The sequence below is a fragment of the Lampetra planeri genome, chromosome 10, assembly GCF_965212315.1.
Source record: "Lampetra planeri chromosome 10, kcLamPlan1.2.h2, whole genome shotgun sequence".
Taxonomy (NCBI): Eukaryota; Metazoa; Chordata; class Hyperoartia; order Petromyzontiformes; family Petromyzontidae; genus Lampetra; species Lampetra planeri.
In genome coordinates, this window is record NC_136116.1 from 12327728 (window position 1) to 12352502 (window position 24775).

General features: G+C 44.4%; 1 protein-coding gene across 2 annotated transcripts in view; it reads right to left on the minus strand.

Moving 5' to 3' along the window:
* Nucleotides 1-24775, minus strand: part of LOC144721043 (zinc finger E-box-binding homeobox 2-like) — a 75113-nt gene that overhangs the window by 49209 nt on the left and 1129 nt on the right. The window lies entirely within an intron of this gene.

The window sequence follows — 24775 nt, forward strand, 5'->3', positions numbered from 1 at the left end:
GTGCAGGGCACAGGAACCCCATACACTGTAGGTAGGTCAATTGATTCATTCTTTGTTTATCTGTTTACATTAGTATACAGTGACTGGCAGGACGAGTGGCTTTTTGGGAATGTCACTTAATCATCATGTTAATTTTTATCAGTACTTACAGAGCTGCTGCAGTACACGGGGCATTTAGGCGAATAATAAAACTGAATTCCCACATTGATGAAGAAATAAATTCATAATTTACACTTGGTAGTGCCAATATGGTAACACTTGCGTTTATTTATTTTAATGCGAACACATGCCATTGCCTTTTAAAGATATGCATAAAAATGTCCTTGAACATTTTTTGTTTGGGGGGGTGGAATGTTATAAACTAAATGTTTATTGCAAAAAAAGAAACAATTTATTTCTATAAACATGGTCCTCTTGCATAAAACTATACACTCAGATTGCAATGCTAATGGAGGGTTGGCTTACAGCCTTAAAATTTATAGAACACTACACTTTTTTGACAAACGTCAAAAATGGCTGTGGATGAATGCAATGCAGCAGAAGAACTGAACGGAACGTAAAATTCATGGAATGACAGCTAATTGCTTTCATTAGGGTTCAAGGTTGCTTGTAACTCCACTTCGGTGAAACTCTATGTCAGATGCTCACCGAAACGTGAAATTATTCAACATTTGTTGATGTACAGTGCTCTATTGGGAAACATAAACTAACGATATGTTAACCACAATGACTGGGTAAAAAGGTTAACAATGGAATAATTCTATTCCCCCAACTGTCGCCTTGCCTAAAATGCTTTTGGAGAAACTCCACAATACTGTCCAAGCAGATTTCATTGCTGCATACGTCGCCTTGATTTTGTGACGTTTCAGAACGTAGGTTATCATTAAGGAAAGCAGAGTTGTGTAGAAATGATGGCAGTTGAGATGTGTCTTTGTGCCCAGGTCTGATTTGTCTAAGCCACTAAAAAAATAAAAAGCTCCACCACCCACCACAGCAGGAACTCAACCTCCTGCCATCAGGCGCACCATCTCACAAAGGCCTTACCAATCTCCCACAGGTCACACACTGTCCCATAGAACCCATAAAACCCTTCTCCCACCCCCTCTCGATCCTTTCGCACCCCCTCTGGCTGAATATCGTGAACTGGCGCTACACACACACACACAACCCACCCCCCTCCTTTACCTCTGGCTGAATATCGTGAACTGGTGCAACACACACACACACAAAAACCCTCCCCCACCTCCTTTCCCGAGACACAAAGGCGGCGAGTTGGCATAAGCGAATGAGATCCCAGTACCTCTGTTCACACAGGGCTGAACGTGAGGGGATTTATTTGAATAGCTGCCTGGCCTGATGCTTTCTTTTTTTTGCACAGTGTACAGGGCCTACACTTGCCCAGGCTGTGCGGTCTGTGCACAAACACATCCTCTGTAGATGTTTCAATGCATATGGCACAGGTATTCATTCTGTCAATGTGTAATGGAACGTGCTCATATGTTTGCAAGCGATTGTTGGAAATGTAACGCTTTGGTTTGTAGGAACAAAACGTTTCTGTTAACGAGTAGTCGGGACTTCTTGTGTTGGGATTGTATGTTCAACGATGACTAAAGTATGGCTAGGGGAGAGGTTGCAATGAATTGACATACGAACGTTTCACCAACACTTCAGTTGCATCTGGTGCTCACCATCAGTCGCATCCTCACAACTCAACAATTGTGCTTCAAAGAGCGCTGTGCAGCCCATCGAGAGAGAGAGAGGTTGTTGGAATTTAAATCAACAAAACTGCTGAATATTGTAGTTTAAAAAAATGCGTTTACTAAGAAGTTTCAGTTTTTCAGTTTTCAGTTACATTTATTTGGTATAGTCCTGTGAGCCATTCGGCTCTTGAAAGTGAAAGCATGCTCATGGAGTTGGTGCTTGATTAGCCTTTTATGCTCTAATTGCCACATTACAGCCTCAGAACATAAGTATATTACCGGAGTAAATATTAGTAGCCGTCTATGGGGCTGTTTTTCCAGTAAGGAACCATGTTGTCGTAGTTCAGGAAAAGCGAGGAATCTGATCACATGGCCAAGAGAAACTGAATCGTGAGACTGCTATCTGATTGCAAACGATGTCTGGATTGCAAGCAACAACCAGAAGAAATTAGCCAGACACACAACACGGTTTCTGAAATAGGGCTTAGCAATGCTCTGCAAAGAACCAAGCTTCTGATTGGAAAAAAAGATGATTCAATGAAAATCACGTGGACAAATAACTTTGTGTAGATTTTAAGAAAGTGTTGTATCGTTTGAAAATATATATTAGGCCAAAATGCTCTGAGGGGACACACACAGACAGCTGGAGAAAGGCAAGTAAATGTAAGATCAGTGCAGGTGGACCAGGTCTCCAGAGATTGTTATTTCAGCTGTGTCACTGGGTATCACACAGATTGAGTTTTAGGGCCCGGCTAAAATCAATCACGTAATTAATGCCAGATGGGAGAAATGGTTACAAGCGAAGACACTTTCATAACCATTAAATATATCGACAATAGAAAAAAAAAGTCCCTATTAGGAGATAGGATGATTATGCAAGTAGTGCACGGAACGTCGGAATGGACACTTTTAAATATCAGCGTCTAATTACGTGTTAAGATCCCGATAGATTTTGTGAAGATGCAATAGCATCACCATTTTAATGAAAATTCGCGATGATCTTTCTGATATAACATTTAAGGCAATGCATGCCCATTGCAGTGGTGGCAGAGTGGTTGGCATATTACTCCATGAACCCGGCGTCCTGAGTTTGATACCGGCCCATGGGTAACACGAGTAGTGAGTCAACTATTAGAGAACAGCATCTGTCATAGCTACCTTTCATTCACCACAGGAAATCATAATTAGCAAGGGATATATGAACCAGTCTTCATATTGATTCACCAACCTGCACTGACCAGTATGGTGAAGTATGGTCAAACAACCCCCACGACCAACACGCAGTGTGGAGGCCTTTGTACACCACAAGGGCTGTAAAATAGTTTAATTATTGCGTTTACTATTCTCACACAGTACGTGTAGATGCAAGCCTCTCCTTCACTTCATTGTACTATGGAGAACAGCGAAATACATCTTATAAAGTTTGAAGGATGTAGATGTTTCAATTGCAGTTTGCAGTCTAAAAAAAAACAATATTCAGGTAGCTTTTAATAATGTCTTAATTATTTTCAGAGTTTACACTCGATGCCATGAAGGAATATAAATTACCTTGCGAAGGAGTATTTACATTTTTATTGATGGTAGATATTTTCCATTGTGGTCAGATATTTCGTAATGAGTTCAGAAAAAATTTTAACTTAAATCTGTAGCACTCACTGAGAAAATGCCTTGTACATTTTTCTGACACAGACTCTTCACATGCACGCGAACACACTAAACATACAGGCCGCATGGCTTGCACATCCACAACAGAATGTCTAACTGCAAAGACAATGATCGCCCGTTTTCCCTTAAAGATTGTGGGGTGGGCGAGTACTTTAAGACACTATCTGCTAAAGTCAGCACAACCCATGCGGAGGTGTGACCAACTCCATTCCCCGATGCCTCTATCGCCGCAGCGCACATGTGAACACCACTGCGCCAGGTACTAATTCACGGGCTGAGTCGACCTGAGGATACCCAGCACTGATTCAGATAATCACTTACCAATTTTTACATATGGCCGGGAGTTGAACTCAGGCACCCCGGGTTCATTTACGCGGTTACGCTAACTGCTGGGCTACTGCTCACGCTGTCTGCACGCATACACTCAGGTACGCTATTGTAATGATGCACACGTGATCACTGACATAGAGATGGATGCATGTGTCAACCAGGGTTATAAAATGTGGTACCACCCCTCACCTCTCGCCCTCTCTCTGTTTCCTGCAATCACTTGATCGGATTCAGCCAAATATAACCAATATGGGGCCTATTTGGTCCTTAATGAAAGCCAGATTTAGCCATTCTGTAAAGCCTCAACGTATAACATAAAAAAAACATGTTGAAGACTACTGTGCAGTAGCAATTAATAATCCTATATTATATCCATTTGTATTGTGCTGTAAAAGCAATGCGATGCATGTGCATTGGCTTGGGACCAATATGATGTCAAAGTAGATCAGTGATAAGTGGGTCAGCAGTATGTGAACTATGTATATGGAAAACATTTGAATAGAAATATTCTGATACAGAGCGTTTAGAAGAATAGCAATTGATGAAAATCCTGCGAGTTTGTTGGGGCTATTTTCCCTCCGGTTGCATCACTGTACCATATTATGTTCCAACAAAGTTCGTTCGAGTTTCTTTATAATTGGTAATGTGTTGCACTTATAAAATGGTAAAAAAAAATTCGATATCCAGAGAATGACTGTATAAATACATTTGAATTAAACAATGGATAACATTGTACTGTGTACTATTTTTCCGTGCTATTTTGTGTGTATAGTTTTTGTAAAAAAAAAAAATCACTAAGAAACGTTATACACATATCATGGATAGATTTCTATACCATTAGCTGTAGAGACCAAATAATGTACGGTATACTGAAAGTTTGATAGCAACTAACATATATGTGTAACCATCTGCATAATTAACTTTTAAGATTTACAAACAAATATCCTGTCCTACAATGAACTAATTTACTTTAGTTTAATTAACTCGTAATGCAATACAGGTATCCAAAATGTTCCTGACAGTTCTATTTCCCCAATTACCAATGGCTGTTCAAGAACGTTAGTGCTTTAAACAAGCCACTACGTGAACCAAAACCGCTAAAAGATCGATAACAACCAGGGCAGGTTCAAAAGCATGACTTTAGCTGAGAAGAAGACGAAGATACTCTCATGGTTCACTTGTAACATCGCGCCAACTACAGCAGGACACACATTGCAGATTAACCTACACACTGATCTGCCACTGATTAAAAACAATCTATGTGCCAGGCATGCCCAATAAATTAAATGAAGCATGCATTTATAGTATTGCACGCACATTCACCCCATTAGCCACACCTGTCGCGAGGAATCACACACCAGGTTCACCGTGCGAGCAGGACTAGCTCGGTAGCAATGACGAGATGGAACTGTTACCATCTGGGGGATTCAATGCTGTGTACACATAACAATGGCACAGGAGAGCTGTTCAGTCATTTTCAAAAGTGCTGTTAGCGAGCACCTATGAAGCCTGACACAGCACACAAGGGGGTGAATGACCAGCACCATGCCCGGCCGCCTTTGTCTCCCTCGTGACCATGTTTACACATTGCACCAGGTACTCAATTGAGGGTGTGTCGACCCAGGGGAGACCCGGGATAGGTTCAGGTAATTGTCACTGGTGTTGGCCTTGAACGGGAATCAAACTCCGATGATAGTGCAACGCACTAACTGCTACTCTATCGCTCAAGAGTACAGGTACATACACACAATAACTCAACATATTTTGCTTTTAAATTATCCATCATCGTGACAGGAAATTGATAATTTTCCACTAGAATTTTTTAAATGTCTTTTTTAATGATCAAATTTGTAGCGAAATAACTGGGCTTGTTTCAACAATGTTTATCCTGTAAAGTTACAAATGCGATTTGTTCTTCTTCTAAAAGTGCACAAATTATATAAATAACATTTAAATCCACTGATTTATGTTTATTTCATATTATATTTTTATTTCATTCACTTACCTTAAGTTTATGTTTTAGCCAGATATGGTCAAGGAGCGGGTCTTCAATTGCTTGGTCAAGTCACCGTAGGGAGAAGTGCCTTCACTAGACGGAGCTCTAGAGAGCACCTCTAGAGGGTATTTGGCCTACTCTTCCACACTAGCCAGACATCGTTGAATAAGTAGAAGTACTCACATGTTACCCCAACACAAGCGACAGATATGAATAATCAAATACTATAACACTAAACTGCATTATAAATCCTAAAATCGCATGGGACACCGCTTAAAGTGGAGCGTATTCTGCTTATGCAGTCCATAAGATGTCACTCGTATGCATTGTTTGCTGATTCGATACATCTGCACACTGCGTTTGATGTCCATTTTACTGCATGGCTGCTTCTGCAGCGGGGTCACCTCATAAACAAGGTACTTGTACCCCCGTGGCAAATAACCCATACAAAGAAGTTTCTGAATGAATTATTGAATGTGGTCGTTGTGCAGAGACACGACTATTTAAGGTCTGAGTTAGTGGCTTTTATTTAGGTGCTGTTGCATGCTACAGCTCCTGCCACAGAGATTTAAAGGCGGGAGGATTTTACGTACATAAACATAGCGTGCAGTGCAGGAAGGGCAGGGGGCAAAGATTTGTGTGGGATGAGATCTGCAGGCTTCATGCACTCTTCAACTTTCAACCGCGGGGCTTGCGTTGTTTATAACTCAGCAAGTGGACACCAACCACACACCACCTGGTGACAGGCATGCGTTAGTTCCGCATCAGTGGTGACGGTATCGTCACCACTGATGCGGACACTTCATGTTTGTGCGGAGCATACTCGGGCAGCAGTGGGCACAGTGGTTATCCGACTGCGCGACGAACCTGGCGGACCCGAGTTCGAATTCAAACCACAGCTTTAACCTCAGTTGTGCAAATGATGTCCACACAGATCTTTGCACCTTCACTAACCCACATTGAGCAGTGTGATGAAGAATGGTGAAACTCCCGTGATCGACATGGCGTAGTGGACGCCTTCATCCAGAAGTGGATTGTATATCTCTCTGAAAGATACGTACACCGAATTATTATTCTGCTGTATATTCCCTACATTTTTTTTCTCTCTCCACTTTATTGGTGCCTTTAATAAAGAGGCATGAACACAAATAATCCTGGCTCCAACTCATGCGGACTCCTGGGAAACGCATGTTGGGACATGCCTCGGCTGAGGTCAAGGCCTATCTTAAACTAGGAGGCGCCAGCATTAATGCTGAATTCGCCATGGCATTGCTGCATGCAAGCCAAAATCATTACGAGTGCAAAGCCACATTACAGCACAACTTTCTGAAGTAAGATGTATGCTCAGATGCAAGCTGTTTTTTTTCTTTGTTTTATATTCTGGAAGATTAAAGCGACAATACTAAATTAAGGCCATTATACTGTACATCAATAATTTATTTTATGAATAATTTAGGCATAATCACAGCCCGATGAATACTGACTGGAAACAATGTAATTACAAATGGGGAAAGAATCACATTTTTTCCTCTGTTTGGCATTTAATAATTGATCTAGAGTAAACAATAAAAATGCCCTCTAAATGTATGAAATAATCACAGACTGTAGATGTTAAGGAACTGATAAGGATATGTTTTAAATCTCTGGTTTCCTAATTAAACGGCCATGGGACGATGCTCACGTACTGTTTACAACACTGAGCAGGGAGTGTAAATTCCAAATTCCTATGACGGGATCAAGTCTATCCATGAACAGTGACTGTTAACTTTACAAAACACTGAATTTTTGACCCCTGAAAAGGGATGAAGTGCTGAGTCAACCACCACTGGTATTTGAACTCACTTACTCTCCAACCGTGAGTTTCTTTGCTGTAAGCACTTCACCACTAGGCCATCTGATGATACCGAGAAGGGGGAAAATAACAACAACAAGCTGTTGTATGTCCCATCCTCAATTTGGCAGGGTCTCACCAATAGGCTTTACCATGAGAGCTTCGTGTCCCAGGGGGCGGTTAAAGGGGGTGGAAAAAATGACCAAAATTCCCGCCCCATGCTTTTAGTGTGATTTAGCTTGGGAGAAGCCCAGGACATGACCTGAGATGGGATGGCATTTCCATGACAACACCTCCGCCGTTCTCTCCCCGTCTCCCCATGCGTCCCTCGTGGTCCCTGCCGTCTGCAGCCTTGTGGTGGGAGTGGCGAAAGAGGTAATGTAGCACTTGCGTTCCCGTGGGCCCGCTCATTGCAACCAGCGTTTGGTTTCCAATGCAGGATCACATTAATCCTTCCATCCACATATTTGCTTTTTCATTTTGCTTTTATTTGTTGACTGCCGCCTGCTACTCGTTCATCGTTTCCAAATGGCCCTATATCGCTGCTGGCTTAAAGCGAACCACGTGGGGTTTTTGTTGTTGTTGTTGTTGTTGATGGATATTTGTACACGGCCATATGTATACAGAGGTCTGAGTTATGGCATTTCGATGGAGAAAAATGCATGCAAGAATGGCCAGTCCTTATTCCGCTTCAACGCTTCGACGGACAAATTGAGACCTCAAAGGGTTAATGCGGCCCATATTTGTCGTCTGACTCACGTCCCGGCTAGATCAGTTGAGCCGTGATGTCAGACCCACTCCAGAGACAGCTAACGCTGCACTGACTCATCATCAGCTGACGGGGCTACTTACAGCCCCTGTGTCCGTGACTCAGCGAGTCTCTTCACGTATTGCCACGCTGCAGTATCTCTCAATGCAACAGTAACCGAACAAAACCCGTTTGAGTGTCACAGATGAACTCGTGTGCGTGTAACATACACAAACATCCACAAGCAATGACAGACACTGCCAGCTGTTCCGTTCGGTCTAAACATTAAACCTCAGAAATACAAATTTGTGTCAAAGTGCCTCCATGTATAACAAGCATGGGCGCCCTTAGATAATCATGTAAATTCCACATTACTCCTGTACAACACATAGTATCTAAAGGACAACCACCAAGAAAGTCCTACTATTATTATACACCCAAGTGAAATGATGGCCAAATTCAAGCATTACTCAACCACTGCGCATACATAAGGAAGTGGAAAGCTATTACATTTTCCTGTATAATTTAATACGCTTTTGCATCTAAACTAAATAGGGACGTTGGATTGGTCTCCCCCACTCATGCAGTGATTTGTATCAACTGGCAAAACTGATAAGCATCTAAAAATAACAATTGCAATTAAGCTGTTTATGGACTCACAATCTGCAAAGCTATTGTGTCAAATCATTTCATATTCCAACACAAACGCATTTATTTAAAATATATTTAATAAACGAATCACAGCAGTGCCTGATGAAGAAGGTTACAGCAGAAGGGCACATTGGTAGATGACACAAACTTACACTGCGAGAGGTGTAGTTCTCCACAATTAGAGGCTGACACCTGTGCTTTAAGAGGCAATCACATATCTGATGTATCCACTCTGGCACATGCTTATACTTACAAGGAAATGGGCTGCAGCCACAACCCCCACCTCCGGATCAGTGTCCGGTCTCTACAGGCCGTGATCACTGGGCAGGTGTACAGTGCTCAAAGTGCGCTTTAAATTGCTTCATTTTAAAACAACAAGCTTGGCCTAACCTCAAGAGGGCTTTACACAACTGGCTATCGATTGGGTCTGCCGCGTGGTGCGGCATGCTCAAAAGCAAAATGCTCACCATTTGTGTTGGGCGTTTTTTTTTAAACCACGCTCCATCGTTTAACCCGTGGTGCTTCCCTCTTCCGCCCGTCAAGCTTCCAAACACTTTTTCTTACGTGCACGTCCACACACACACACGCACACGCGATCACATGCACACACGCACGCACGCACGCAAGTGAGTGTAATCCTTGTACGCGTGTGTCCATTTATTATGGGTTGCGAACGCTTGCACGTGGTGAGTGAGATACTTGCTGCGTGCTTGTCATCTCCAAACAGACTGCTTGCTCTCCCAGCCGAACAGAATTAATTTGCCGAGGATTTAAGCAGCTCAGTGTCCGCAATGTCCAGCCATGGTGGCGCATGCTTTGTTCGCGTGAATCGCGATGGTGTGGTCTGGCAACAGCAGAGTGCATGCTTTAATAATTAGAGCAAGCAAGCTGCCTTTGTTGAACAGCACGACGTCAAAACAGATCCATTCCTGGTGTGACCTCAGTGGCTTCCAATAATCCATCATAATACTGCAGTCAGAAAGATCAGTATACCTATCCTGGTACATCATAAATAATCTCAATTATACTTGCTTTCCAGGGTAGTTAATCTATTTAATGGTGAAAACCAATTTGTACGGTAATAAAAATTACTATCCACATATATTAATTTTAAATAATTGTTTGAGAGATTAATCAGTTTTAGGGCACAATTTTATGTGCAGGGAATTAAGAAATATACAATTTCTACAATAAACAATTTGTTCAATGAACGCTATATTGATTGAAATGCACGACGGAAAATAACAAACTGTTGTTTTCCACGTTAATACGATGTACTGAAAAACACTTTTTTTCAGGCCCAACTCTTTGATGAGTCGCTAATGGGTTTTTGTTATTATTATACAACAAGTGAAGTAACTTTCGTGCTATTTTTCCACACGTGCCATTATTCACGGCAGACAAGCGACAATCACGTGTTGTTCTGTTGCGTCAATGCGCCCACAACAGACGGTACCTACGAGGAAACTCCTTGTTCCCTGAACAGCACGGAATGTTCCCAAAACTTTATCTGAAGCGCTGGTTTACTCCCAAACTCAGCAAGGTCACCTTTCAAGTCACGCCATCTTGTCCACGTCCGTCAGGAATTGATTTTTTTTCAAACGCTACCCTCTTCGCGTTTTCCGTCGCTTGGCCACCGCCTCTGTATCCCCCCCTCCTCCTCCTCCTCCCCCCATCTGCGCCATGCCACGGCAGAGTGACAGTCTCGTAACCAGCAGCCAGGAGCAATGGCCGTCTTTTTCGCCTTGCCCCACCAACGCCTCAGCTCACCAATGGCCCCCATACAAGGAAGTCACAGTGGGCGTCGTAAGCTCGGACAAAAGAGCCTGAATATATGCCCTGTACATTCGATATAAAAGAATCTTTTGTTTTGCTAAAACTAAACAATTTTGGTCAAACATTAGGTGATTTCATTGCCTTATAAATAACCTTTTTTGGAGGCCAGTAGCAAATTATCTAGCAGCTGCGGTAGCTGTGGCAACAAATGGAACACTAAAGTAATTCATCACTTGCTAAGTTCTTTAGTTTAGATTTTTTTTCCCTCTTTCTCCCCAAAGTGCAGCGCACATCAGGCACGGGGATTGACAGTTGATCTATTGACCCACCAACATGCAACCTCTGACTCCAGGAATAAATGACCTCTTTCCCCATGCTCAAAAAACGGCCAATGAAATATTTAAAATCCCATTCAGCTCATGAAACAGTGATGAAAATTTCAAGTTAAGTCCCCAGAGAAGTTTGTTAAAGACTAAATGTGTATTACTGGGGCTAAAAATCCCTTTAATGTATATTGCATACCCATAAAGTGGCTGTTAAAAAATATACACAATCTTTTTGTCCGTGAAATAATTTCTGCAGTATCAAAGTACTGCTTTGGCACTCTTCCACGTTTTACTTTACGTCCCAATTTACGGCATTGAAATCCAATTACATTTAAAACAATGGTTTTACATCTGAATTTGCTCACCGCTGCTTGAACGCTAAAGAGCTCTTCACGTGAATGCGAGCTTAGGAGAGAGAAAAAATAAAGCACGTATGGAATTCAGGGAATGGAATCCAAAGCATTCATAGAGTCTAATATAAGCAAATTACATTAATGACTCCAATTCCAAATACTCCGCGCCACATTGTTACAGGTACCTTTTTTACGAGCGCTTTACATGAAATGTGATCTTATTGTTAACTACAAGTGAATACACAATTAATTAGGCAATGTTGTGCCGTGCTCAGATGCTGTATACTTACAGTTAAATAAAAAAAAGTCACCTCATGGCCCGGCAGGTCTGGCTCAATTTACAAGCATGTAATTAAGAAATATGTGCACACACGTGCCTTTGAAATATGCTCAAAAACTTGACAGCAACGAAAACAGACATTGCACCAAATGCAAGTCACCATGAAATCACGAAACATCAAAATAAATTCATATACTATCAATTCAGCTTCACAATTCATGGCAGCACTAAATTGACAAAGGCACCCCAAGTATGCTCGTGTTGAATGTGTAGAGCCACATGCCAATACAGATCTATAGATAAACCGAACACTTTCAATACATATTGCGCATAACAAAAATAAGTGGCATCGACAAAGTAAAAAAAATCGGTGCGATGTTTCTTTTTTTGTAGAGACAGGACATGGAAGTTAATCATGGTAGCATTGTGACATGCGTGAATTAACATTCTAAAGTGACGACCTGGCACAGAGGTTTATTTTACATTCAAATTGTCCAGAGCAGATGGTACAAAACACGGCCGAGAAAACAAACCGAAGTCAGTACACCAATATTCATGCTGTTTCAGCATATTCACGTGAAGCCGAAATGGTATCTGCCTTTCTAACTGCCCAGCGCACAGGTGTTCAGGTATCGACCGCTCTGCGTTCTCGTGCTGCATCACCGCGTGCCACATTCTCGGCAAAACTTTGCTCGATTTGCCCCGCTCCGGTTTGGAATCTCACGGCGGGGTCCCTTGCTTGCTCAGGCCCAGGACAAATAAACACGCCAGAGAGCACGGGTAAAATCAGCCCTCTCCCGGGGAGAGCACAGGATGTGGAAGTCATTAAAGGGTGGCCTCTGGGAGCACCGATTACAGCAACCATAAACTACAAGCCCCACTCGCGCACGGAGGAACGCCGATGCCACCGCGGTGACACACGCATGTATAATAACGGGCCAGGTATTGCATTCTTGCGCGCTTTGTCACTTCATTTCAGGCTGCAATATTTTGTTGTTTTTTTTATCGTAATAAGGCACTTCCTCATCGTGGTAGTGAAATAAACGCGTCAGTCCGAGTGGTATGATCAAACGCGTGTGTATTTAAACAATATTCCTTGCGAAGTTATTTCCATTACAAACACGTGCTTGAACAACAACAGCGATGCACATATTTTCGCGAAGAACAAAGCACTCGTAAGTAAATTGCAAATGAGCATCCACTGTCAGTGCTGATTTGCAGCTAATATTTAATCACTTGCCAATCCATCGAGTCTTACAGCTGCACTTATGCCGCAGGACTTGGCTTCAGAAGCTCAGACAAGCCACAGGGCAGGCGTTCACTCAACGAGATAGCAAACTCAACTCCGAGCATTGACAGTTCACAACAAAAGTTTAGTCGATTGTCATCAGCAGTTGTGCTTTTAAAAAAATCAGCGGAAGTGTTCTCCAATTAAAGTCTACATGCGTATCCATTAATCCGTGCCTTTGCATGCAAGGGTGGATTTCCAGGCAGCTGTGCACGTATTGCGATCGTGAAAGAACGTGCGAGTGAGTTTGCCTTTGCCCGCTTGCATGTGCCTTTGTGTGGAGTGGCAGCGGTTAGCGCTACGCTGCGCTACGAACCCGGCCACCCGAGTTCGATTCCCGCTCACGGCCAACACAAGTCACGACTATTTGAACCGGTCCTGGGCCTCCCCAAGATCGACTCAGCCTCAAAACGAGCACCTGTTGCGGTGTGTAAACATCGCCACTGGAAAGACAAAGGTGGCCGGGCGTGGTTGCCGGCCACCCACGCCCACGTGTGCCGTGCCCAGCCTCCATAGGTGCTCGCTAACAGCACTTGCACCAACAGTCTGTTACAGGCTATAGGGGAGAGGAGGGGAGGGGTGGGTCATTTTGTCTCTGTCTTTGCATGTGCCTCTGTGTTTTAACCCGCTATCTCGCACCGTGCTGGACTGGAACGTCAAAGGTATGGAAACAGCCCGGCGGGCAGGTCGCCACCCAGAGGAAGGGGGGGGGACGGGGGGGTCACGTGTGAGCCTACTTCACCTCGCGGAGCCTGTAATTATGAGCGGAAGAGAAGGGCCGATTGTCACGAGCGCTCTCCAGCACTGCTTCCTTTGTGAGAATGAAAAGTGAGTCCCTCTAAGCCGGCACATCGGCCCTGATTCGCCGTTGGGGTGGACACTAAACAAATGAGTTTATTCACACGGCGCGGACGTGTGAGACTTGAAGTGACATATTAACGGTTTAGCAGATTTCTTTAATGAGTAAAGTGCCGACTGCCCAAATGCGACTGACAAGCAACAGCTCACAAGGACAGATTTCCTTGCAATGATTGACGTGGAATTGTTCGAGAAAATATTGCAGTATTTTGTTATTGAGCCACGTGAGTGCATTTAAGTAGTAGTTCTTACAAATGTCAATAATTTATTTAGTTTTTCAGTGATAAAAGTACGGTCAATTTAAAAAGGTGGAATTATGCAACGAAAACTATCATAATTTCACGAATATTTCCTTAAACACCCAGCGGAGTTCGATGTTTAGTCGACGGCATGAATGCTAACCGCTAAATTAAAGCAGTGTAATGCAGTGCCAAAACTAAAACACTACGGCAAACAGTAAGAAATGGCATTTGTTAAGTCCTCGCGTTGCATTCTGCTTTCGTCATCTGTTGTCATTGTCACCGCGACATGCCAGTTTCACCACCTCCATGCTCCGAGGCTAACGGGTCTTGGTCCTTCCGCGAAGAGATCTCTCTCATCCACAGGGCGCACCACAAGGTAGACAGGGAGGGACACAGCGAGAGAGAGACAGCGTCGGGGGAGATTTCGGCGCCTCTGCTAGCCCCCCTCCCCATTTCGCCCACCGGGACTGACAATGAAATCCCCACAGCAACACCCCCCACATCGCTTTTAACCCACCCCAGCACCCGCTATGCGCCCCACGCTTAAACATCGGACCTTTTGCCGCCCCCCCTCCACTGCCCCACGGCTGCCCTCCCCCCCTCCTCCCCCTCCTCCATCTCCCCCTCCTCCTTTCTGCGTCCCATTCGTTCGCTCCTTCCTCCTCCGCGTGCTTTCTCTCTCTCTCTCTCCCTTCTCTCTCGCTTTCCCCTTTTTTTTCTTCGTCTTCTTCTTTGGAAAACAAGGCGCGGGCACCGGGCATGAGAAAATGGCCACGTGAATGGTAAACTCCTGGCGGCCTTTTGATGGAAGGGTGAATGGGGGCCACTGAGTCAGGGCGTGGAGCTCAGAGGAGGCCATGTGGAACCTGCCCTGGGTGGGCGGGGTCGGGTGGGGTGCGGGGGGGCCGCCGTTTCTAAAGGGGCGAGCGATGATGATGATGAGCGTGGGGGGTGGTGAAGAGAAGGGTTGGTGGGGGGGGGCGGAGTGGTGAGGAGGGGTAAGGTGGCGAGATGTTAACTACCTCGTCTGGTATACAGGAGGTCATGGGTTCGATCCCAATCCTGAACACCTGTGTACTTGGAGTTTAATCTCATCGTGGTGGCGTGGGTTTTTCTCTCTTACGGTTTTCCTTCAACATTTAGCATCAACGTGCGTTTGGAGTATTTGGCTGCAATACATTTCCACGTAATAAGCCACTTCGTTGAGCTTTCATTTGTGGCCAGTTTACTTCTGAAAAAGAGCTATGCAGCTCAGTTGGCTGTACCTGCTAAAATAAAAAAATATATAGTTTATAGGTAAGATAAGTGGGGATCAAGCGCTAGTAACGAGTTCTTAAAATCAAAACATGTTCAGTGAGCCAATAGCTGGGGCCCTCACTGCAGACAAATTACATTTGCAAAGGGGTTAATAAGATCTATCTGTGGGAAATAATTACTTGTGGCACTTACGTACCGATGCTAATAGGTTCTGATGAAGGCTTCTTAACTGGTATTGTACAGTACACATATAAATGTTACACATGCCCGCACATCCGTTATAAAATTACTCAGAATCGTTTTAAAGTAGTGCTGTTGCCAATAAACAGATGTGTGATCTTGATTACATAATAAACACATATTTGACCTATGTAAACTCTCAATTGTTATTAATATTATGCAGCATTGCCGTATTGTGCCTATTAAGCTATATAATCATTGTGACCTGCATCTAAATGCTAAATTGACATCATTTTGGGAATTTTTACATGTGCCTAATTATTTGAAAGTTAATAGAATGGTATTCTCAAAAACAGTTCATTGCCAACATTGGAGGTATAATAAATATAATTCGTAATTTAGAACACACCGCTTTCCCGCATGTCCTCTTGTGTTCTGCAGCATTGATTTAAACCGAAGCTTTTATTACAGTGACAATATAAATCATTAAATCACGTGCCACTGCTCTTGAAACATGAAGTACTAGCTGCCCATTCTGGACCGAAACACCGTATGCACAGTTGTCTGTTAGATCAGAAACAATTATACAAAGTTATTAACCACGGTGACAATTACAGCTCCAAAGACATGCTCAATTTTGTAACCATTACGGCAGTAATTGTGAATATTAATAGTACATTAAAAATACACCCAGAAAAACATCAATATTTTTGGCATCCACAGTAGCCGTAGCTCAAGTTATCTGTTTTGTTAAAGGCTGTACTCGAAATATATCTCTTTTTTTTAAAGGCAAACTGCTGCCAGCCTGCATCATGGAGGGGTGATGCTTTGGGCCTTTCACAGCGCGTTAGCATCACACGCTGGCTCTGGCCAGACCCCCAGGACAATCAATGCGTGCGATACCGCCAGCGGAGCCGCCCCCACAATGGGGTCCTTTCAGAGCTCGCCAAGAGAGTGGCCCCCCCTCTGCCCCCACCCACCCGTCCCCCCCAAACATTACCACCACCACCAACACCACCATCACCACCACCACCACCATCCTCCCCCTTGTCACAAGGTGTTTACGCATCAGGAGTCATCTGAATCATGGAACCATCCCAGCATAGATTTGCCTTTCGCAAGGCAGCAATGCAAGACTGCCTAACACATGCATACGCGCAAGTATTTAAACGCCGTGGACATTCATGATACGCGGGCTTCTGTTTTGACAATTCCGATGATGTGTGCAGGTTCATTCTTTTCTTACCTTTCCAGGTAGCAGCATTTATTTGAGAAAAGCCGATTGTAACTTCTGATCAGGCAGCGATCCATTTTTTTTAACAGAGAGCAAACTGCCGGTTGTTAAACTATATTTTACCTCGTCATTGGCACCTTGACTACAGGGTTATTATGGAATGTGTCGGGTTCTTTTTAATCAGCAGATGAATGTCATTCAACAGAACAAGTTGGGCATTCACATGTTTCTCCGTATCATAGGCACATGGAGCTTGTCATCTTCCAAGACTTGAGAGCGACCAATAACTGAGCAGACCTCATGACATTACATCGCAGCATGGTGTACACTGTTTACAAAATACCAATAATAAACTTAAATGAAATAATTAAATGCCATTCAAAATAATAATAATAAAAATTCTCCCTACTTCTTGTTAGCATTAGAGTGCCGTGCTTGTCAGATCTCATGTGATGCCAAGGCTTGGATGGAGAGACGCCCACAAGCCCTAATGAGCCTCGGAACATCAGATGCACCTCCTGCTACCGTCTCAAGCCCGCCTTCAAAGGCATTCCACCCCGGTGCCGCAAATAGCGCACAAACGTCAACCAGGATAGCAATCACATCAGCAGACTGCAAAAACACACACACACGCCAGCCAGCCAGCCACCCGTGTTGGCAGATGGCTCATGAAAGTGGCTTCCCACCTCCCCACCACCTCACCTTCCTTTCCACACCAACTGTCTGTCTTTGTGGGGGCTTGTAACCAAGGGAGGTTCACACAATGGCTGCAGGCACCTTCGCTATTTCTCCTAAAATGTTCCAGTGGCTCTCTCCACTCGCACACACCCCCCTCCTCCCTCTCTTGCCTGGGTCCCTCTGTCAAAACCACAATACCAAGCAAACCTCAACCACCGTCCATCCTAACCTGACCCACGATGCCCCCAAACTCATGCTCTTGGCGTGTATTTTTGTGGCCAGACTGTAGGTTTGCAGGACTTTGCAGTCGAACCGATGATGACTCTGATTTTGTCTTTAGTTTGCTGTCCTTCCCCCGCACCTCCGATTAGCACGGTTGGTTACGTGCGGTGCGAAAAAAGTTCAACATACATTCCGAAACCATACTGAGTAAAGTTCCCACATGCTTTGATTTGAAAGTTGTCGAACAGAGGACACTACTTTTTCCCCGAGCCAGTGTTAAAGATATATTGAATAAAAAAAAACAGGCTTATACATTTGAGAGAGTGCAAAAAAAAACTCATTACACTTAATTTGAGCCATACAGTAATAAAGTACCCCTTCAGCAGCACTCCCTATTACAACACTTTGAAATGCAATTTAACTTGGTTGAATATAATATCAGTCCTTGTCGACACAATGACATGCTAGGTTTGCACGTTGCCATGTGTTCAACGCCACGCATATATATTTGTATAATCTGGTGTGAAGTTACTGCTCACATGTAGTCAAAGCTCATAATTTATTCCAACGTTGCAATATTGCAAGGAAAATGATTGAGCGGGGATGACAACAGCCAGTTAAAGAGGACACTGTTTTGCAGCAGCTCTCTGCTAGGTCTGTATGCTGGACTATTCACAGCGACCCTAAACTACACACAAGGTTCTCTTGAATCAAATCTCAATCGAACCGTATATGAATCCCTTAAACATAATGTTTGACCATCTCGTAATGTTGTATTTGCTCCGCGTCACCCAGTGGGATTTTCAGATAGAATGAGGAACATTCTCCTAGATCAAGGGCAGCTGAAACAAGTGCTCACCGTGTCATCCGGATTTTAATCATTCGGTGTGCGGTGAGCACACATTGCACCCACTCGGATATTAAAGGGGCACGGTTGGCGAAGGGATCACGTAGACAAGCAAGCATACCCATGAGACAATGCATACCCACGCCACAGCTCTCATAACCCCCATAACCCCATGCCCAAGACCCCAGACTGCCTCACACACAAGAGCTTGGGAGCTAAGCAGATCATACAGCCACCGGGGATTATAGCATAAGCTTATGCGCGCTGCGAGGCAACGCTGATTTTTTTTCATCCGAAGGCTACACCTGGCCAGACCAAGGGTATAAAGGAGATCAGGCTCCAAGGCTTAGCACAGGTCACAAGGCATTGCCGTGGCATTCGTTGGTAGGCACGCAATGTGTTTGCGGTCGAAAAACACCGCTGAATGGACGCAGTTTTAGGTATGAGAATGCAGAAAGCGGTGCGTATGTGCGGTGATGCACATACCACCTATCAATACTTAAAATTAACATGGATGCCCTGAAAAAAATGATGGGGTCAAAGTTTGTGATCGAGATACATGGCAAAACATTTTTTTATACAATCCCCAAGGAACGTTTGCGTGAGAGGAATTGATGGTAATATGGGAGTTGCTTCTGAGTTGAAATGACAAAGAGTTACAACTTCCTTCCGTGGAAAGCCGGCCCTGGGATGATAACAGGAATGGCCATTGAGGTGAACGGGGAGACGGCGTGACAGTCATTACGAGCCCATCCTTCCATGGAAACATTCTAATTCCTTGTCACTCAAATGTGCGTCAGTGAATCATATTCCCAAGAGATTCAAAGTGCCCATATTTCCAATGGCACTACGAAGAACGGCTGATATCCATTCGTGTAAGTTGTTTAATAACTCATGATTAGAGTTTATTTTATTATCATTACGTGAATACAAATGCAAATACGTGACCCACTAACACACTTAATAATAAATATTACTTAAGTTGTATTATTTCGCTAAATATCCACTCAGTATCACCATTTGCACAATCCTAAGTGTACCAGTCCTTTTCCCCCAAAAAATTCAAGCAAAAGATAATCCTGCTTGCGATAAATACAATTAAATATACATATACACACACGCGTGGGTCAAATCCTGTTGAAAGTAACACACAAATAAAGAACACAACGCAAAGCACAGCATGTTCATTTGCAGTCTCGCCTTTCTGGGGCTGATCATTCTCAGTGATAAAATTAGTGCGATTGTATTGTGCATTACTACAAAAGCTAAAGAAATACGCATGAGAGCATGTCTGATATTGCGTACCGTTATCCAATGCTTTTCACGAATACGTCCTCGGCAAATCATATGAACATAAAAAAAAAGCGCAGCAAACTCACTGACATATTCTCGAATGCGCTCGAATACGTGGGATAGGTGATAGACTTTACGTGTATGGATTTCACTCTCAAACATATTCGCGTAGTGAAATTGTGCTCGTGTTACAAGTTCGTATATAGTACGACACCTGACCTCTGATCTTAGCAGCACACAAAATAGAGATGGCCACGTAAGTTAAAGCGCGGTGCTATTTGTCCAAGGACGAATGTTTTATAATTTAACGAGTACTGCGTTCAAAGAAAGAGACACTGTGATTAAAATACTCGTGTATTTCTCCACCCGTACACTAGCAATGCCAGTGGGAGCAATGCATGCACCGGTACCTCGAAATGCATGCAGCTCCTGCCATAATCAAAGCGCACACTCACGATTTGCGATGAGCGTAACGTAATGGCAAGAAACATTTAAACGCGTTTCAACTCCCAGCGTGTCCACAATCATTACGTTCTGCTAGTACCCATTTCACACACGTGATATGTTTGTAATGAACGCGTGCAGTTTTGTGAACTTTACACGTACTACTAAGATTATTTTAGAATGGACGATTAGAGAATCCGTTGCTCTGCAACGGAGAATAAGAGACGGCTGTAATTGTCATCCTCATCTCACAATCCTCCTGAAAGCAATCTTCTTCTTTTACGTAATAAAATGCGAGGTTAACATTTCTTCATATTCTCTAGGATTTAAAGAGTATTCTGCCAAAATAATTACATTAACAGCAGCACAATTTGAAAAGTGAGAGCTTTTTTAAATGAACAGCAGGCAATCTTCTGTTATAGTTAATCCCACGTCTTTCCATGTCGTTATCTATGAAATGTCTTCCGAACTTTTGCTGCCGTTTCAATTCAATGCTTATTTGTTCCATGGAAAAATCCCGTGCAGCCAGTTACCCGGCTAGCTTTGGTGGCAACGACTCGCAGCCACTCACAACAAGAGTTACTGTTGGGGTGTAGAGAAGCCGAGCCAGCAGTAAGTCGGAAAAGAAAAGGCATTGTTTGTTTTTAATAGGAGTATGTAAAAATGGCACACACTGAAACAATGCACATAAAGGCAAACTACTGTCATTCAACAGTGCACAGGAGTAACAATCGCCAATCGGCAAACTCATTCCTCTTCATATAATTTTTTTTGAAAAGATTCGTACAAACATTCTATAGATCGTGCATATGAAATCGTGGGCATGTTTACTTATCCACAATATAAGATACACAACACACGTGCGCTGCACATTGCGTACAATCAGCATACTTCTGTATAAATCACTCCAAAGCGACGTCCCTACGCCGGGCTTTTTATACTCCCTCTGGACAAAACTGCCGCAGGCCAACACTTGCTATAGACTACGGACAGCGCTGACTTGTGCATCCTGTTAAAGCACACGCGTTCACACCCACTAGACCCCACTGATGGCACCGCCCGATATCTCACCCTCCCGGGCATATAAGTTCGGACCCCCACCCCTGGCTCCAATGAGTCTTCGGCGCAATGGGCGGCGATGCGGTTTTTGCGTTATTCGAGGAGCGCACACGCGCGCGCGCCTCTTCCACGCCGCGCGCTCTCGTGCCACGGGCCGGGCTCTCCGCGGCAGAAGCAGCACGTGGCACGAACCCTCTCGCGCACCTGCCACGGCTACACACGCTGTTTCCTCGCCCACCCCAGTGCGGGCCGGAAAACCATGAGTTTCAAGCGAAACACACACACACAAAAGAAACGCGCAAAAAAAGCACTCAGCCTATGTGCATTATGCAGGGACCGCTGATGGTTTTGGTATGATACATAACGGCTGAGTGCTTTTTTACGCGTTTTTGTGTTGTTGTTTAAAAATATATACTAGCGTTCACGACTGCAACTGAGGAACTTCTACCAAGGGTCTATTAAAGTGTCTTACGATAATCGTTACAATCTCAAAACGCCTGCTCTATTTTTAGTTAAAAGAAAATATGAGGAGATATGCATTTTGTGTCTTCCTATATAAATACAAATACGTTTTAGTCCATCACCATATTATTATATTTCCGGACCAAAATTAACAATCAGTATTTGTTTAAAGCAAACTCTGGAACGGTTTTAACTTTCTGGGTCTCATCAGCAGTGTCAGGATTGTTAACCAAATGCTGCTGGATTAGCAGATGATATTGGAAAGCTCATCTCTATTTTAAAACACGGTTCCTTGTTCAATGCCAAAGCAATTTCGGACATACGTATATGTTTAATTGCGTGCTTTAGATTAGATACATTGCGCATAATTGCATTTTAAATTAAAGCTGGCATTAATTTTCGGTGTACTGCATACGAGGCCCACTCTTTTGTTTAAAGCCACCATACATAACCACATTCTCCAGTTTTCTGAACAATGCGCTAAATATGCAGCGCAGGTAGTCGATAAGAGAAATTCGTGAATGTAATCTGATGCTCAAGTGTTGTATGTGTGCATATGAATACAGCTTTGCAATGCACGCCAGAGGGACACTCACACATGAAACCCGCTCCTCCTGACTTATTGAGGCCATGCAATGTCCACCTCTGGTGGTGTAGGTATTGTCTGTAACCACACGCAGCACGCGTTCGTGCGTACGGATGTTTTTGTTCATCTAATTGGTGAGATATGCACTGAACATGGAAATTTGACCAACGAGTTCAAAATCTGTTCAATATTACGATCACAGCACCGTGCCCATATGAGATTAGATTAGCGTGTCATAATGTGCGATTCATGTTTTGTTTGTTTCAATGAACGTGGAGGCAATCATGAGCACAACGCACAAAGAGACAATCGCCTTACAGACAACCGCCCCTTTCGCACTAGCCTCGCTGCAAAAACGCACGTCCACAAATAAAGCGAGGATAACATTGCAATAGAACACATTTAATGTGACTTAAAGTAAACCGGTTGAAGTTGTAGCTTGCCAAGGCTCAGCTGGGTACCTACACGGCCGTCTTCCTCAGCCAGCGATCCTTTGTATCGACGCTGTCGGTGTGTCTTTCGGGAGGAGAGAGGGACGCGCCTGATAATAAACTTTAGTTGACCGTCGTCGCTTCATTGCCAAGCATTTCGAGCCTCCCTCTGCTGGCGATATTGCTGGACAGCGGGGGGTTGTGAGTGTTGGGAGGCGTGGCATATTTACAGCAACAGCAGCAGTAGTTGTATTATTACTTCTACTGCTGTGGTATTACATTTAATCGCATGGCGAAACGTATTTACCGTAGTGAACAAAAACAATTACAAAGTACACCTATTTAAAATGTAGCGCCAGAAAACCGCGTTTCGCCTGTACGGATAATACTGACGAGTAACCTCGCGAAGGTAAAACAGAAGTGTAACGACACTCTGTGAAAGCTTGCTGCGAAATGTCACGTTTACGTGTTCACAATAGCGCGCCATGAAGTCTCCCTTCCGTTTGTCGCTTCTGCCAGGGGCAAATCCCTCGCACGTACAAATTTGTGCAGCTTGCATCACGCGTCCGCGCGAGACGTTTCAGATCAACTTTGCAATCATCGATCGGGACAGGTTCGGCACAAGAGGCTCTTGGCGAGAGTTTGTGTACGCCACGCGAAATTCTGAAGACAAACATGTCACAGGCGGGGTGGTGCAATGCACACAACTCTGCGTCTGGGGGGTCGCCCTGGCAGAAATAGAGTGCACGTAGACGCGTTACAAATATACACGCAGCCCGTTGGTTCGTTAACAAGTTGCTATAATTAACGTCATTTAAAATAATCACTTGCGGATCACTTTGTAAAAAAAAAAACCCGAAGGTGCTTTTAGCACGGCGGACCCACTTGTGAGAAAAGAAATCACGGGACTTTTTTCGTGTGTTTTAAACATCCCAGCGTTCATGTCCACTTTAATTCCATTCATTGTACAGTGCAGCGACATCACTTACTCGTCGTTGCCGCCGTTGATGATGTTTGGCTAATTCCAATCAGAGCATCGCATCGGATTGTTTACACTGGGCAGCAACAAGCATTAAGCGGCGGTCATCACTTTTGCCCAAAAAAGGGGGCTTTTATTCCTCCTTGCGCGGCACGACACAACCACTGTTATTTTCGTGTTATCTGATGCCTCGCTCACGCATACACGCACACACAAACACGCAGCGGCAGACACAAACACTATCAGACACATGCACACGACGCACATTGCACACACACACACCGTGCATCTTGCACTGCGCCACGAGGCGTGATTGCAAAAGTGGTGTCCGCTTGGTGTGTCTGCCTGCATGCGTGTGTGTGTGAGAGGTGGGAGCGGTGGCGCAGTGGTTCGCGCACGGTGTTGCGACATCAGGCGGGCCGAGTTGGATTCCCGCTCACGGCTGAAATCAGCGGTGATTATCGGAACCGGTCCTGGGCATCCCCTAGGTTCACTCAGCCTCAAATGAGTACCTGCTGCGGCGTGTAAACATCGCCACTCGGGAGACAAAGGCGGCCGGGCGTGGTGCTGACCCACACATTCCCTCGTGCGCCGTGCCCGCCTTCATAAGGTGCTACTCGCTAGCAGCACTTGCCCCCAACAGCCTGCCAAGGCTCTGCGGGGGATCTTTGTCTTTGTGTGCGGTGCCCACAGAAGCTTCGGGTCCCCGTCCCTCCCGGGGTCTCGGAGACCCCTTTCTCTCCCCCCTGTGTAACCCGAGCCCGAGCCGTCTCCATCACACATCTGGTTCGCTTCAATTGGCGCTGACAGCGCCCCAACACTGCCGGGACGGCAACTACAAAATAAATAAACAGCGTCCTGCCCGGAGCGATCGTGGGGATATATTTTGTGTTCTTGTTTTTTTGAGTGCTTTGCTTCGGCCCAAAATTTAAATTGGTTTGTCGCGAGGAGCTGCTGCGGGTGGCTTTGGGGGGGGCAGCGACTGGTTGAAGAGACGTGGGGCATTCAGAGATGGAGACAGCGCAGAGGTATCCGGTTACCCGTGGGCTGGATCGGCAG